This window comes from Juglans microcarpa x Juglans regia, chromosome 4S (genome assembly GCF_004785595.1).
Source record: "Juglans microcarpa x Juglans regia isolate MS1-56 chromosome 4S, Jm3101_v1.0, whole genome shotgun sequence".
Classification (NCBI taxonomy): Eukaryota; Viridiplantae; Streptophyta; class Magnoliopsida; order Fagales; family Juglandaceae; genus Juglans; species Juglans microcarpa x Juglans regia.
Window position 1 is genome coordinate 21,013,117 of NC_054601.1, and position 16,549 is coordinate 21,029,665.

A 16,549-nucleotide genomic window follows, 5' to 3' on the forward strand; every position below is an offset into this window, starting at 1 on the left:
TTCCCACTTTTCTCCCTTTGCTGGCACTTTTGTTCTCAATAGTAATTTTTTATTTTATTTTCTCTAGTTGTACTGTAGCAAGCTCTCAAGCTCTCGCTCACATGGAGACACACCCTTTCTGTTTGAAACCACAACGAACCAAGGGCCACTGTAGACAACCTCTCATCATCAAGGTATGCCCTGATTGATTTACTCGCTCAAAAATTTGTCCCTGCCATCATGTATTAATCACTATTTTAAATATTTTTTTTAACATCATTGTCGTATCATAGGACATTGGAATTAGCCCTAGACAACGTCGTCTCGCTCTGTAAATTTTATGGGCCATCGCACGAAATTAGGTATAGTTATTTCGAGTAGTTCGTCTTGCATTTTGCATTGTACTGTTGTGACATGGACGATTAGTGTTACTAGAGATTTACGCTTCTATTTTTGTATGATAAATTTATGTTCTTTGTGAAGTTATGGTATTGGTTTGTAGTAGTTCTATTGGTATTTGTGTTGGACTTGTGGTTTTGGGCTGATTGTCTTGGACTTGTCATGATGGTGGGCCATTTGTGTTGGACATGTGAAAACTGTGGTTGTTGGGTTGTTGTTTGGGTGTTTTTTGACATGTAGAGAGGCTCAGGTTTGTAATATTATAGGCAGAAGAGACTTAATAGTGGCTATAATATCATTGGATATGACAGTTCGACATGTCGAGAGTAAATGTGTTGTTTATGTGTTTGACATGTTGAGTTAAGTTGTGATTGAATATGTGAACTGGTTGTATAACATGTCAGGAATGATTTTATAAATAATAGTAAGTTTGTAGTAAACAGTTAAACAAATACGAGGATCGACTAAATTTTGTGAGGTGGTGAACTTCATTGGATGGGGTGAGTAATTTGTGAATGTTGAATATGTATCTTGGGTTGTGGATTTTCGTTAAACAAGTTGGTTTTTGTACTGGTTTGGGGCTTGTTAGTAAAGTCAGTGGCATGCTTGTTTGGGTTATTAACTTTTTAATGAATGTGTTATGGTTATAGGTTGTCATAGCATTAGAGGTCAAATCCAGGGCTTGAATGATTCATGGCAAGAGTCAAGTAAGCGGTATTGCTATGCTAGACTTCACCTAAAAATTGACTATAATTTTACGAAAAGTGTGCATATTCTGTTACGAAAACAACCTCGATCATTTTATGCACTGGTCTCTACTCTAAACTTTGAAATCTGATAGTTTATTCATAAATGGTGTAGACTTAAGCAATTTTTATACTACGGTTCTCTACAGCATGAAATATGAATAAAAATATGTATATGAGGCCTAAAATGTTTATATGATTATATGATATGTACCCGCTCAGTACTCTGTTATGATATAATATTGCATTTGAAAACCTTGAGGCATAAGATTATGTTTTGCTATGCTTTATGGCCCCTCCAAGGGATATAATAGTGGCTTTTGGCCCTGCCATAGGACATAATAGTAGCCTCTGGCCTCGCCCTGCTATGGGACATAATAGTAGTCTCTGTTTTGAGCGCAATCGCTTTTGATATCATGGTGATCTATGTTCTACTTAGTTATTCGCAAAATGCACAATCCTACCACGGGGGAAAACATGATATCTATTTTGAGTGCATCGCCTTGGTGATGAGATAGTGGTATGTTTTGCTTGGCTAACTGCAGACATGCACAACCTTGCCACGAGGATAAACATGTCATCAGCTTCTGTTACTGATAATGTTTCAGTTATGCTTGTGCCTATGGTCTTTGTATATTGTTAATGAAATGCGGATTCTTTGAAGATACCACTGCCATATTTTGAGAACTGTCTATTTTTGCATATTGTGACAAGCTCATCTTTGAACACTAGTATAGGTTCACTGCATACTTTTTTTTTTGATAAAAACAAAATATTTCATTAATAAAGAAAGTTTACAAATATTTTTCAAAACAAATGTCTTGAGAAAAAAAATCTGGAAAAAAAATCCCGGCACATTGAGATATCCTCAACATTCCAAGCATACCGAGCAAGTTTGTGAGCAACCTAGTTACCTTCTTGACACACATGTTGAATATTGCAATCTGCATATAAGCCTTGTAGTTTTCTGATTTCCTGCACTAAAGGATCTAGTAGAGCAGGAGCTTCAAGATCATTATTGAGCACTTGTACAACCATCAAGCAATCTGACTTTATCATAAGTCTTTGGATCTCCATAGTAGCACACAACTGTAAGGCTCGAAAGATAGCTAATAATTCAATAGCTTTCGCATATGAGGCTTCATACTCAACCTTACTAGCAGCCAACATCACATCTCCCTTACCATCTCTAAGCACCAGCCCAACTCCTGCTTTATTGATATCACCAAAAACAGCCCCATCTACATTCAATTTTAACCGATTGCCAAGAGGAGGCTTCCAATCATAAAAAGCTCTAACCATTGATTGAGGTACTTGTTTCAACTCAAAAAAAGACTTTTGAATAGACAAATCATAATCAATAACCCGACTCACTTCAATACATTTTTGCTCATGAACCATTTGGTTCCTTCTCTACCAAAAGCTCCATGCAAGAGTAAAAAATGAAGAGAATTCATCATCGTGGCTATGCTCTAACACCTGCAGAGCTGTTTGCATAACATACAAGTTTGTGTCCAGGGTTTTCAATAAAGGGACATATGGAAACCAGCTTGAATGTATGGATTGACAGAAAAACAAAGCATGAGTTGTGTCTTCTACTCCCTGCTTGCAAAAACAACAAGATCCCTCAATTTTAACATTTCACTTGAGCAGGTTCTGCTGTGATGTTAATCCCTCCTTGTAGGCCCTCCATGCAAACACCTTTATTTTATTAGGAACTTTCATTTTCCATAATGTTTTCCAAAGTAATTTTTGTTGTCATGCATTCGAACATTCCCCTATACCACCCTTGAGATTCTCCTTGAAAATTTTGTAGCAGCTTCTCACACTAAACTTACCACTCCTTTCTTGATACCAAATCATCTTAACAAGTTGATCGCAAGGAAAAATCATTACTTTTAAAATATCAGCAATAAGATTTGGATTGAAGAAAGCCCTAAGTTTTTCCACTTTTCATCCTTTAGTAACAAGATCAATTAATCTTTCCACTGGAGCTTCTTTAAATTCATCCATAATAAAAAATTCTTCCTGCCTTAGAGATTGGTGACTTGGAATCCAATGGTCCTCCCATAGCTTAACAGTCTTGCCAATTCCTATCCTCCATAGACAGCCTTGACCCAATAAATTCTTCGCTTCCCAAATGCATTTCCAGGTAAAAGATGGTCTTTTACCTAGTCCAGCTTTCAGGAAAACTTCATTAGGAAATGTTTTGCCTTGAAGACTTTATGAAGCAATGAATCTGTCTCTTGCATAATCCTTCGTTCTTGCTTGGCCAACATGACCAAATTAAACACATGCAAATCTTTAAATCTGATACCCCATTTTCCCCTTTTGATCACATAATTTTTACCAATTAATCCAATGAATTCTTCTTTCATCCTTCCTCTGACCCCACTAGAATTTTGCCATTAAAGCTTCCAATTCAGTACATAGCCCAATAGGTAGCAAGAAGCTGCTCATTGAGTATGTAGGAATTGATAGGGCCACTGCTTTGATTAACACTTCTCTTCCACCTTGTGACAACAAATTTTCTTTCCAACATTGTAATTTCTGCCATACCCTTCTCCTAATATTATAAAAAGCCTTTGATTTAGATCTACCAACAGCAGGTGGTGCACCTAAATACTTTTCATATTGTTGTACATCATTCACTTCCCCATAGCTGCATCAATTCATTTTTCCTTTCAATTGAAACATTACCACTAAAGATCATAGCAGTTTTATCTCTATTAATTTATGACCCAATGCCTGCTCATATCTAGCCAACAGTGCTTGAATCTTCTCCCATATCAGCCTTACAAAATATCACACTATCATCTGCAAAGAGGAGGTGGTTGATGCAGGGAAGATTTCTACAGATTTTAATCCCAGGAATAACATTTTTTGTGGCAACATCGTTCAATAAGAAGATAAGCCCCTTAGTACACAATAAAAATAGATAAAGGGACAAAGGGTCTCCTTGTCTAATTCCTTTGCTTGGAACTATATGGCCCATTGGAACCCCATTGACTAAAACTGAAAAAGAGGCAGACTGGATACAACCCATAATCAATTCAATCAACTTTAAATCAAAGCCCATGATCCTTATCAATTCTTTTAAAAAAAACCCCACTCAACACGATCATACGCTTTACTAATATCAAGTTTTAGAGACATATAGCATTTTTTACCCTCCTTCTTCAACTTTAAATAATGGACCAGCTCATATGCAACTAACACATTATCAGTGATTAATCTACCCGGAACAAAATCACTTTGAGAATCGGATATTATCTAAGGAAGTATCTTCTTAAGTCTATTAGCAATGACCTTTGATATCAATTTATAAACCACATTACAAAGACTAATTGGTCTAAAATATGCTACTTTCATAGGGTTGGTCTTCTTAGGAATTAATGAAATAAAAGTATGATTCAATGAATGAGGGAAAATACCAGTATTTAGCACCTCAAGAACAGCATGAGAGACATATTTACCAACACAAGGCCAATAATTTTGAAAAAATAGGGGGGCCATACCATCTAGTCCTGGTGCTTTTGCTGGATCCATTTGCTTCAATCCCTCAAGAACCTTAGCTTTTATGTATCTATTTGATTATTCAGCATGCATATCACTAGTCACCTTCCTAGCCAACACCTCAAAAAAACCACTAGACTCACGTTGATTTGATGCTGTAAACAAGTTCTAAAAATAGTCGGTGATTAATTTATCCCTTCTCTCCCCTTCCTGCCATATCACTTCCTCGTCCTAAATCCTCCCAATTTTATTTTTCCTTTTTCTGTGATATGCTTTTGTATGGAAATTTTTTGAATTTCTTTTCCCTTCCCTTAGCCATAATGCATTAGATCTTTGCCTCCACATCACCTCATCTTATGCTAGCCACTTCTGCACTTCTTCCCTGACAACTTTGTGTTCTTCTCTTCTAATCCCCCTGGGGTCACTTACTTGTAGCTCTTTCAATCAATTCTGAGCTCTTAATAAATTCCTCTGACCATTCCCAAATGTTATTCTATTCTAATGTCGTAATCTCTTACCACACAATCAGAGATCTTTAACATCACCTCATCCATTGTATTTCTACCAGAGCTAGTTCTCCATATATCTTTCACAATTCTATCACAGCTTTTCTCACCAAGCCACATAGTTTTAAATCTGAACAGTTTCTCCCATCTCCTCTCAAATTCCAACCAAATTGGGATATGGTCAGAATAGGCAGCTCCACCATGTACAACTCTAGCTTGTGAGAACAAATTCCACCACTAAGGATTACCAAAGAACCTATCAAGACGTTCACAAACATTTGAATTGGCCTCTCTCCCATTACACCAAGTGAACTTCGATCCCTAAAACCCAATATCTCTGAGTGTAAACAATCATCAACAACATTTCTAAAATCTCTCATTTGCTTCTCTCCCCCCCCCCCCCCCCTCCCCCTCCCCCTCACGTCTCATGCTGGTAAAGAATTTCATTAAAATCTCCAAATACCAACCACGCCTCATCAACCCTTCGACATAAAGATCAAATTAAATCCCAAGTTCGATATCTATGGCTAGCCTCAAGATGACCATAAATGGCCGTAATAAAATGCTTCATTGTTCCACTCTCATCCTCCTTTACACACGCATCAATATGAAATTTTGAATAGGTCAAAATTGACAAATTAATATTCCTCACCCAAAACATCGATATTCCCCCACTCCTTCCAAAACTATCCACCACCAGGCAATTAGCAAAACCAAGTTCAAATTTACAACCAACGAAATCGCGTACCTTCAATCGAGTTTCTTGAAGAAACACCATGTTGGGATCTTCCTTCTTGATTAAATCTCGAAGGGTACGAATGCCTTGTGGGTTTCCAAGCCCACGGGCATTCCAACTAAGGCATTTCATGGCTCTCGGCAGTGCTGGGATCTAGCCACCTCCGATATGAAGCTTTGAGAATGATTCTCCAATTCATCCTCCAAGTCCGATGCTGCTACTCTTCTTTTTGTAAATCTATCCATTAAATCTTCGGTATCAATCTGCTTCTTTTGTTTGTTTGCAAAGGTCGTTTGTTGGAAGATTCTGAAGTGGAAAGGCTTTGTTCGTTAAGTTTGGATTAGGACTATTCACCCGACCCAAAACCAATAAATTCTGAACAAAAATGGTCGATTTCTCATCCTTCCCCGATTAACCGAACCTGAAATTGGTTAGGACGGATACGGGTATTCCTACTTTTTTTTTGTTGGGGGTTGGAAATTGTCAAAACCTCCTTCCGCAGCTACCAGCCATTATCACTTCAACAAATTATGAAAAACAATAATAAAAAGTACCACCATTTACCAGCTCTTAGAATCAAAAGTAGCCAAACTCAATAAGACAAACAACTCACGAACATTTCAATCAGTTAAAGTTATAGCCACTGTTACAGAAGATTTGAGGTCTAAATGGGGCCATTATGTTGCCCACAATGGAAAGCACGACTATAATCACCCAACAAAATTATTTACAATGTCGATGAGGTGCCGAAACTTTGAGATCTTGAAGAACCTTCGAGGGCCTTGGGTTGATCTTTTGACTTCAAGAGCCTTGGCTTGGTCTTTCAACTTTGAGAGAAATTGGAAGATGGAATAAGAGAGAAGATGGAGCTAGTGAGAAGAGAAATTAGTAAAGAAGAGATAACAGAAGAGAAAGAAGAGGGAAGAAAAAGTGAGAATAAATAACTAGAAGGTGGAAGTGTGATTGTGTGAGTCTATGAGAGAGCTTAGAGAGGCGAAGAGTAAAATGAGGCAGTTAGGGTTTTTTGGCTTTTATATGTCAGTGTAGTGGACGAGCAGCTTAAGTTTTTTGCTTAATGTGCAGGTGGCCCTAACCATTTAAATTCAGAAATTGGGGAAAAAATTTCGAAAATCGAAACAAAGAGAACGGTTCGATTATTTTGATCCAGATCTGGTCGAAAAATCAGGTCGGGTTGGGTCCACGGATATTTTGAATAGCCCTAGTTTGGATAAGCATTTCCACTTATGCCTCTCTAAGACATCGAGCCTTTTTAACTTTTCACCAACGGGGCCCTCCTCCTCTTGAATGTCACAACTTACAGTCTTTGGTCCATCTCCCTGGCCCTTATCCACATCCACTAAATCAACAGCCGAATCATGCAAATTCACGTGATCCCCTTCCCAAACTCCCTCCTCACCTTCTTCATTCTCCTTCAATTCTTGCGGAAATAACGTTTTCGTTTCCATCTCAGACGCTACTATATTCTTTGAATTCAAATTCTGCATGTTTTTAGGAAAATCCTCCTTTCCATCCGGAAATTGAATATTCTCTTAACTGTCTTCGTAATTCCCTCCCTCAAACAGGCACCATGATTTCGTCTGTAACACTCGACCTTATTAACTCTTCCTGAAACCTTCGTCGGAGAAGACACCGAATTATTACTTTTGATCTTTCGTTACATATTCTAGCGGTTCTAGAGTTTAGTATCTTGGTTTCTTGCTCGCAACCAACCTCCATATGGAAAACCCTCTCGTTCATATGTACTCTGATCACATTGCCATTGATGACATTCCAAATGACCATGTCCCAAGAGTCCACAACAGTAGCAGAAGTTGGGTAATCTTTCATAGGAAAGTCTAACCTAGACTAAATCACCAGGGCCAATTTTAATCATCTTACCTCGTAGCAGAGGTTTTGTCACATCCATATAAATTCGAACCCACATAAACTTCCCCCACGCCATTTCTCCCTTCTCAATCTTTGACCATACCAATTGAGTTCCCAATTAGGTGGCCAATATATTCATTTCTTGCAAACAGCGGCAGAGCATGCAGCAGTACCCTGCACTCAACATCAGTGATCTGAATCTGATGGACTTGTTGATGGCCATCAACTTCCTTTACCAACACCAAATGTTTATCAAAGGACCACAGACCATCTTTGATAACTCGAGATTTATCACGTTCATCCTCAAATTCTATCAACATAATCACAGGGCTCAACTCCCTAAACTTAATGTTTCTGATCAGCCTCCACGTTTTTTTCACCGTCAACTTAAACGCCTCTCGATTGTAATGATGCTCTGTATAAAGTTTCACCAACAAACACTTACCACTGCAAAACACTACATCTTGCAGTTTATGGATTTCCACATGGACCTCCACACTCTCTTTCTCTGTAAGAGAGAGTTTCTTATACATCTCTTCTAAATTATTTTCCATTGTACACTTTCACGCTTCAACTATATGAAAACAAGATAAGTCGAACACAAGAAGATCCTGTACATCAACAGGGAAGAGCCTCTACACAGGGAAACTCTAGGAGAGCAAAAAACGTATATTAATTAAAGGATTCACTTCAATATTGGCTCACTGCATACTTAGTTGTTGAATAATAGAAAGCGTGGACGAGATTAGTTGACTTTAGTGAAATAAGTGTGAAAGGCTACAAGTGATTCGTGGAGGTGTTTATCAAATTCTGTATTTATTATTTTCGATTAGTAGTATTTTTGGAATATTGATGATTTGTTTTGTGACTTTGGTGATATTCTTTATTACCTATGTTAGAGAAATTATTGGATGTCTTTGTGGAGGAACATATACTTTGATTAAAGGAGCTTCATGTGATAAAAGAACTAATTCTTCTGGTATTTGGAGTTGTATCTATATGGTTGGGATGTGATTCTAAGTGATAGAAAATAACTCCTCAACCCTCTAGGTACAAGGCATTACATACATCATCAAGGATAAATTTTATCCTCTACATGTGGAAAAATTACAATTTTACCCCTAACTTAAGGATTTCACATTCTAACTCCAAAAATCACCAAAAATACATTCTTGTTGTAAATTTTATTCTAAACTCAAATATCAACTTAGAAAAATTTAAAACCAAACACAATTATGAGAAACATGCTAGGGCTGAAACTTCCAAGGACCATTCTCTTTATTTTTGTTGCAATTTTATTCTAGCTCCAAAACTCATGATCAAACAGAAATATTGTAACAAAGATCCTCATATCCTAAGTTTAAAAGCATGCTTAAAACATCCAACAAAATTATACTTCACATAATCACAAAACTCTTTAGTAAAAAGATCCAAACTTTTTAACTAAAATACAACTCTTGAATCTCAAGGTTTGTACCATTTCAAAACATTTCCAAGAACTCCAAAAATCTAAAATTTCTTCTAACATGATCATAACAAAAATTCTAAGAACTAACATGCTTTGAATCAACACATAAAAGTCACCAAAAATCACAAAATAGCATATGAAGCACTCGGCTCCTACCCTTATCCAAAAACAGAATTTCTTTCCCAACTAGCTTTGATCAAACACTTGATCCAAGGCATTCTATGGTGAGATCTTCAAACCAAAACATCATATGGTTTAACAATGTGTCCTAAAGTATATCCAAGCATTAAACTTAAAATCACATGGCTAAAAATAATTCAAGACATGGATCTAACTAAAAACATCAAACTTTTGACCCGACCGTATAATCTCTTCACGCCTTTGAAACCAACGTCACAAATCTTCAAACTAGCATTCTAACATGTAGATAAAAGGCTTAGGATCATCAAATAAAAATATCAAAGCCATTAGAATAAGATTAAAAGGACAAAAGACTCAAACTTTCTTAAAACATAAACTGTTTTTCCTCTTCCAGTTTCTATGTTTCTAGATCTGAGAAAATATTTTATCAAAATCTTTAATCATGCAACTAATCTCTAACAAAAATTCATATATACATGTTAACAACACTCCATTAAAATTTCGGACTAAAATTTGTCCATTAGCTTAGTCAAAAACTCCAAAACACAACACATTATCTGGATTATCGCCCAGATTGACCTTTCCACGGTCAAAAAAATTTGACCGATCAAACTACCATGTAAACTAGACTCAAAGACAAACAACTTCCATGAATGAATCATTATGAGACAATACTTACAGAGATTCCAAAAACGGCACGTAAAAATCCACTGAAATCTGCCCAAGAGAGCTTCTAAGGGTTTCTTTCCTAGAATCTGAGTGAAAAGTTGTGAAGTGAGGGAAGGGGTGACCTGCACGCCTTAAGTACTTCTGAAAAGGGAGATATGGTCTTGTATGAAACCTTGAGGTATGGTGGTTATGTCACAAAAAGGAAAGAATAGTGGAGGGGAGTAGATTGCTGCCGTGTAGAAGGGGGTGATGAGGTGGATTTTTCCCTCACATCATGGGACTATTTTGGGCAGTCAAGGGCAGAGGTTCATTTTCCATGGGTGGGAGAAAACTTCCTTGAGAAATTTTGCCAAAGTGGCCAAAATTAGTGGGCCTTAATGGACCTTAAACAAGTGAGCTTTATTTGGAGTTTAAAAAGGGTTTGGTTGGGGTTTGAGATGCTATAAAACTCAAATCAAATTTTTCTTTGCCCAAAAAAATTCCCAAGATTTAAAGTCGTGGATAATGATATCATGACATGAATTTAAGGAATTAATAGCATTTAAAAGTGATTTATTCAAATAATTAAACACAATGCTAGAAATCGGATCAAACAGGGTTTGGGGAAACCATTTAGAGTTTCGATTTCAACCAAATTTTTTGGGTTTCAATTAGATTCGAACCATTTAGGGTTTATTAGGGTTGAAACCCTCTTTGGTTTGGCACAATTTGGATGGTTGGATGGAATAGGGTTTTGCTCAACTGGCATGATCTCACACCTTGATTTCTTTCACAATCCATCTCATGGTTCCTCTTGGTGACAAGTGTCCAATACTATTCTCCAAGTGTGGCTAAGATCTTGCTTAGTGTCCAAATAAAACTTTTCTAACCTAATTTGGACATTCCACACTGTCATTCTGAAAACACTGCACTAGGTGCTACTATCGAGGTTACTATTCCTTCCGGGAAAAGTAAAAATAAACTTTATACTGTAAAATCCTAAATATACATACTAACCTAACTGTACAATTCGTTTATCGAAAGTCAACTACAAATGGCCTCAAAATAAACAAAACTCGTTTTCGAACAAGCATTTCATCTGAAAATTGAAAATGAAACTATTGCGCCAAAAAATTCTAAATAAACAACTGAGTCTAATGGAGCAAACCATATCACATTGTGACACTTCTAACTATCTCAAATAAATAAAATTATGCTTCTGACACCATAGTGAGTGCTAACATTGACTATGCTGACAGACTAAAACCTACGCGATTGGTCGATTCGTGAAAACTTACGGAGTTTTCACGAGATTCCTATAGCCTATAGAAATTCTACCATTAAATTTTTAGCAGGTTGTTACACCATATAAACTTTGACAAGGAGAGAAGCAAGAAAGATCTCCAGACCCTAGTTTTGTTAGCTTTTGCATCCATCTAAATGGATTTATTTTTTTTAGAGGAGTTTGTGTTTTGATTAAGCGGTTTTTGTGCTTTCTTCTTATCTTTTGCCTGCGGGTTCTGATAACAATAGCAGAGATCAGAAATATCTTCTCACATGGTTTGTTTCAGTTACTATATATTATTATGAAATATAGGAGCTATTGTGGTTATGAGTCGAAGATTAAAGGATGTTTTTTTAAACTATGTTAGTTTGTTTTGATTGGCCAGCTATCTAAGATAGTATACAGCGAAGATGCTTAATAGAACATGACGGTATATAGAAAGTAGCATGAAGAGAATTATGATGTGCACTGATGATAATGATAAGCACACAAATTGGCAATGATGCCTTTATATTGAAAAAAACACTAGCAATTCCATCATTTGAAAGTCTGGTTTCCTTTGTGTATAATAAAGACTATTTATTGATTATTGGACTCCTAAATTTGTTCTGCAAAATTCACACACAAATGACTTATTCAAATCGAAGAAAACAACTGGATTTGGTACCAAGGTAAAACTTTTTCAGCTGTTTGCACTTTTCTAACTTGAAACATGATATTATTGTTATTATCTTTAATGGTACAGATATCTCAAACTCAATTTTGACATGGAACAGATTGGAGTATGAGTAGCTGTCGTGGCCTTTGGTTTGGTTTTTGTGCTTGGAGACTTTCTCCCTCATGGAGGTATTGCTTAGTACATCAGAAGTCTCTTTTTTCTTGGTAGGCAGCTTAGCAAATGGCTTGCTCATTATAGGTCTATTACTTGCTTGGTATTTTCTGATGATGATTCGCTGCTAATTTCTAGTTCAGAAGATGGGTCTATTAGAGTTTAATCTCTTTACACTCACTTCTAGTTCTTTTCTTGTTCCCTTCTAGTTCCTATTATATAGGTCGATTGTTTTCCTTAGGATGGACTTTATTGTTGATAGCAGTTAAATGGACTTTATATTGGTTTACTAAGGGGTAGAACAGAGCAAGTTTTAGTTTCATGAACTTAGTTAGAAAGTTCATGTTATAATAGAAAGGATGATAATAACCAATAATAACTAAAAGTTCTTTTTGAACTTTACCAGCAAATGTTAGTTAAGGCTTTAGCACCTTGTTTTTGAGTCAAAGTTGTTGCTAGATGTCTATGCTTTTTCTCTAAAGGTAACATTTATAGCTTCTAAGAATGTTGTAAGAATATTACTCTTTTTTCCATGGAGTTATAAGAATGTTGCCTAACTGTAACTGAGGGTATTCTGAGGGTATTACTACAGGCACATTGCAGGCTTGCAGAGGCAAAGCGGTGCTATGGATATTAAATCAATGTACTTTTCAGTCTCCCTTTCACTCTCTTTCTTGATTGGTCAGTGTTTGATATAAATGTTAAATTGCAATTAGCTTGAACTTTGTGTGGCCATCCAGAAATTTCATAGTGAATATGCAGTGTCCCTTAAACTCAATGATCATCAGGGGATGAGCTTTTCCCATCTCCTCACTCTATCCCTGGGTGCAGCATCTTGGCACCATGTATTCCTATGGATTCTCTGAGAAACTGGTTGAAGAAACGGTGGAGATCTTCTAAATGTGAGTTTTTTTTTTTTTTTTTACCAGTTTTTCTCTATACTTTGGTTCTAGGCTATGGTGGGATGAAGGATGGGTTTTAATTGAAGAAATGTCTTACATGACAATTGAATAAAATATCATTAGAATATTTTTTTTAATATTATTTTTATTTTGAGATTTGAAAAAATTGAATTGTTTATTTTATTTTGTTTAAAAATTTGAAAAATTTGTAATGATTAGATGAAATGATATAAGAAATTTTACAAAAACAAACGAGACAATAAAAAAGCCAAAAGCCAACATTTCAAAAATGCAAAACAGTAGTTGCAGCATTTTTGTTTTATCGGACTTGAGTCTCCTGCAAAGCCTCTGGTCTTGTGCCTCTTGGCTGCAATCAAGTTTGGGAATGATGTTCCTCTCTATAGAACCTAATACATGCATTTGATTACTCTTTAAACATTTTATTAGAAAATGTTTTTATTCTTCTCACTCCGATCGAGTATTTTCACAACTTATGATATCTGCAATATCTTGGGCTATCGAATCTGAGTTTTTGCAGATATACTTAAAACTACCTTAATAATCATATTATGCTTAATGCTTTTTTTTTTTTTTTTAAGTACAGGACGGTACTTCAATTTTATTGATAACCCCGCTTATGACGGAAGAATACCGTAATTATAAACAAATGCCTAAGAGTTACATACAATTATAGAATCCAAACCTAAACATAAAAAAAAGATATAAACTAACTTAAATCCTATATAGTTGTTCGATATAAACAAACAGAACTCAAATCTTAATGAATCAATTTAAACCAATTAAATCTGCATAAAACCGAAGTGTACTAAATAACCTGCACAGAAAACTGCATAATCCAAATATGCTTATACTTTCTACCGTGTTTTACCACTTTATCTACTATGGAAAAAGCAAAATTGCCCTGAAAGTACAAGACTTTTGGTACTTCAAAATACTACTACTTTATACAGGATAATATATGCAATATGTGGTTGATAGAGGCCTCCTCAGAGTCGGACCTGGTTGAGGTAATCTGGAAGCAGCAAAACTTAGCCGACCACCCCACAACTGAGATATTTTCTTCTTTCTTTTTCATAAAAATCAAAGTTCCAATTTACATCATGCTTTGATTAATTAAACTGCAAGCAAAAGACAGAGAGTCAGGCAACTTTGCCCAGATTAGTCCGTTCAACTTGACCGATAGGTAAAATATATATATATATATTTAATATTTTTAAATATTTTTAAAAAATAAAAAAATATATCAATATATTTAAAAATATTTTTTTTAATCACTAAATAAAAAATTAACCAGCGGTTGGACAAAGAAGCTTTTCGCATAAAGAATCTTGAATATGGTGGTTCTTCTGCAATTATGCTCCCTAGAGTCTTCATTATTACCATCCATTCACAATCATCGCCTGCCACATGGCACTTATCATTTTCCACTGCTGAATTTACACAACTTGTCACAAACCCCAAAGTGAATCCCCCTTGCCACAGCATTTAGCCATTTATGGGTATTTTTTATACCTTTTTGAGCCACTGCAGTTGTACACAAGTTTCAACTTCATTGGTTTATATATATATATATATATATAAAATATTGTGTAAATATTTTTCTATTTTTATAAACCAAAAACATTTTTAACTTTATTTGTTGGTTGTAATGTTTCTGTTCAATGCACATTTCTTTTCATAATTCTTAATTAATTACTAAAACCTTAAACAAAGTATTAATAATTGAGTGACTCTTACCGCGGACGTATCGTCTAATATTATTTTTTTTTAATATATTTAAATATGTTTTAAAAATAAAAAAATACACCAATACATTTAAAATCACTTTCTTAATCACTAAGTAAAAAAAAAAAAATTATTGCCAAGCGGTCAAATGGAGCGGTATGAATGGGAGGATAAAGTAGTGTTTCTCTTAATATTTTTCCACATGTTGGCTATGTTGGTAGGCCTGCATGCCGGTAATGTTTCTCTGTACGTGAGATTTAGGTCTTGATGGTAATGTTTGCTTGTGTCTTACCATTAACCTTTTTGTTTATTTACTCGTGATTAGGTATAGGACTAGGCTGAATGAAGGAACTCCTCATATCCACCAAAAGGAATTATTTCTGAGATTACCAATCCAAAGAAAAAATAAAAGAATATTCATGCTGAGATCAATCCAAAGCATAGCATGCTTTGCTTGCAATAAGGGGCAGTTTTTATGCTTTCTTTCTTCTCTTCATTCTTTTTTGCCACTATTTTGACGCGTCTACCTTATTTTTTCTGTGTAATTGCAGTTTCAATTTAATTTTGTTGTTCAGAATCTTAAATTTTATACTCTGTAGAAATTAAATAAATTGGCATTTGTCTAGACTGCCCGCTTAGTGGTGCAATTTAAGTTCACCTGACAACAAATCAACCAAAATTGAAAGGTAATATGCACCACCTTTAACGCTCCGATCCTGGAGGTCCGGAGAGTTAGCTTCTAATATTAAATATCTTCTCCAATAACACAATTATATATAATCCAGAACTCAATAGAATATTCAACACAAATATTCATGTTCCTTCATAGGGACACTAAAAGAAATCCTCAATAAAATAAATTAAAAACTCACTAAAGACTAAAAAATATCCATAACATACCTCCATAACATACTAAAAATAACCTAAAACAATAGCTCTACTGAACATGACCCAATAAATACTTGTACCAAATGACACTTATTCATCTACGATCATCATACCTTATTAAAACTTATTATTCTTGTTCTCTAGCTGAACTATCAAAATTATCTGGAAAACAAAATGTGGAGATAAGAGATGAGCTATCCATAACTCAGTAAGTAGAGAACATATACTAGTATATAAATATGAGTATTTTCACCGAGTTCAGAATGCTGAACAAAATGTTTTAGTTTCAAAGATGCATATCCAAAATCATATTATCAAAATATCAGTGCGATACTTCAAAATGTTCATATTCAAAAATATCTTTTGGCATAACATGACTGAACAACATCATCTTATCATAACATATCAGAGCATCATATCAGAACAAAGACTATGTTTAACTCTCGTGATAGGGTTGTGCATTCTGCAGAAAGCTAAGCAGAACATAAATCAGCATGATAACAAAGCGATTGCACTCAGAACAGAAATCACTATTATATCTCATGGTAGGGTCAGAGGTCACTACTATATCTCATGACAGGGTCAAATGTCACTATTATGTCTCGTGACAGGGTCAGAAGTCACTATTATGTCACATGACAGGGTCAGATGTTACTATTATATTTGGTGACAAGGTCAGAGGTCACTATTGTATCCCGTGACAGGGTCAGATATCGAAGCAAAATTGAATCAGAATCACCACATCAGAACCAAAATCAAAGTCAGAACATAATCAAAAAGTCATGCCAAAGGTTTTTAGATGACACATCATTTCACATTTTTCGAAATAGATTCAGAACATCTTCACGTCACATACAAAAATTATCAAATTTT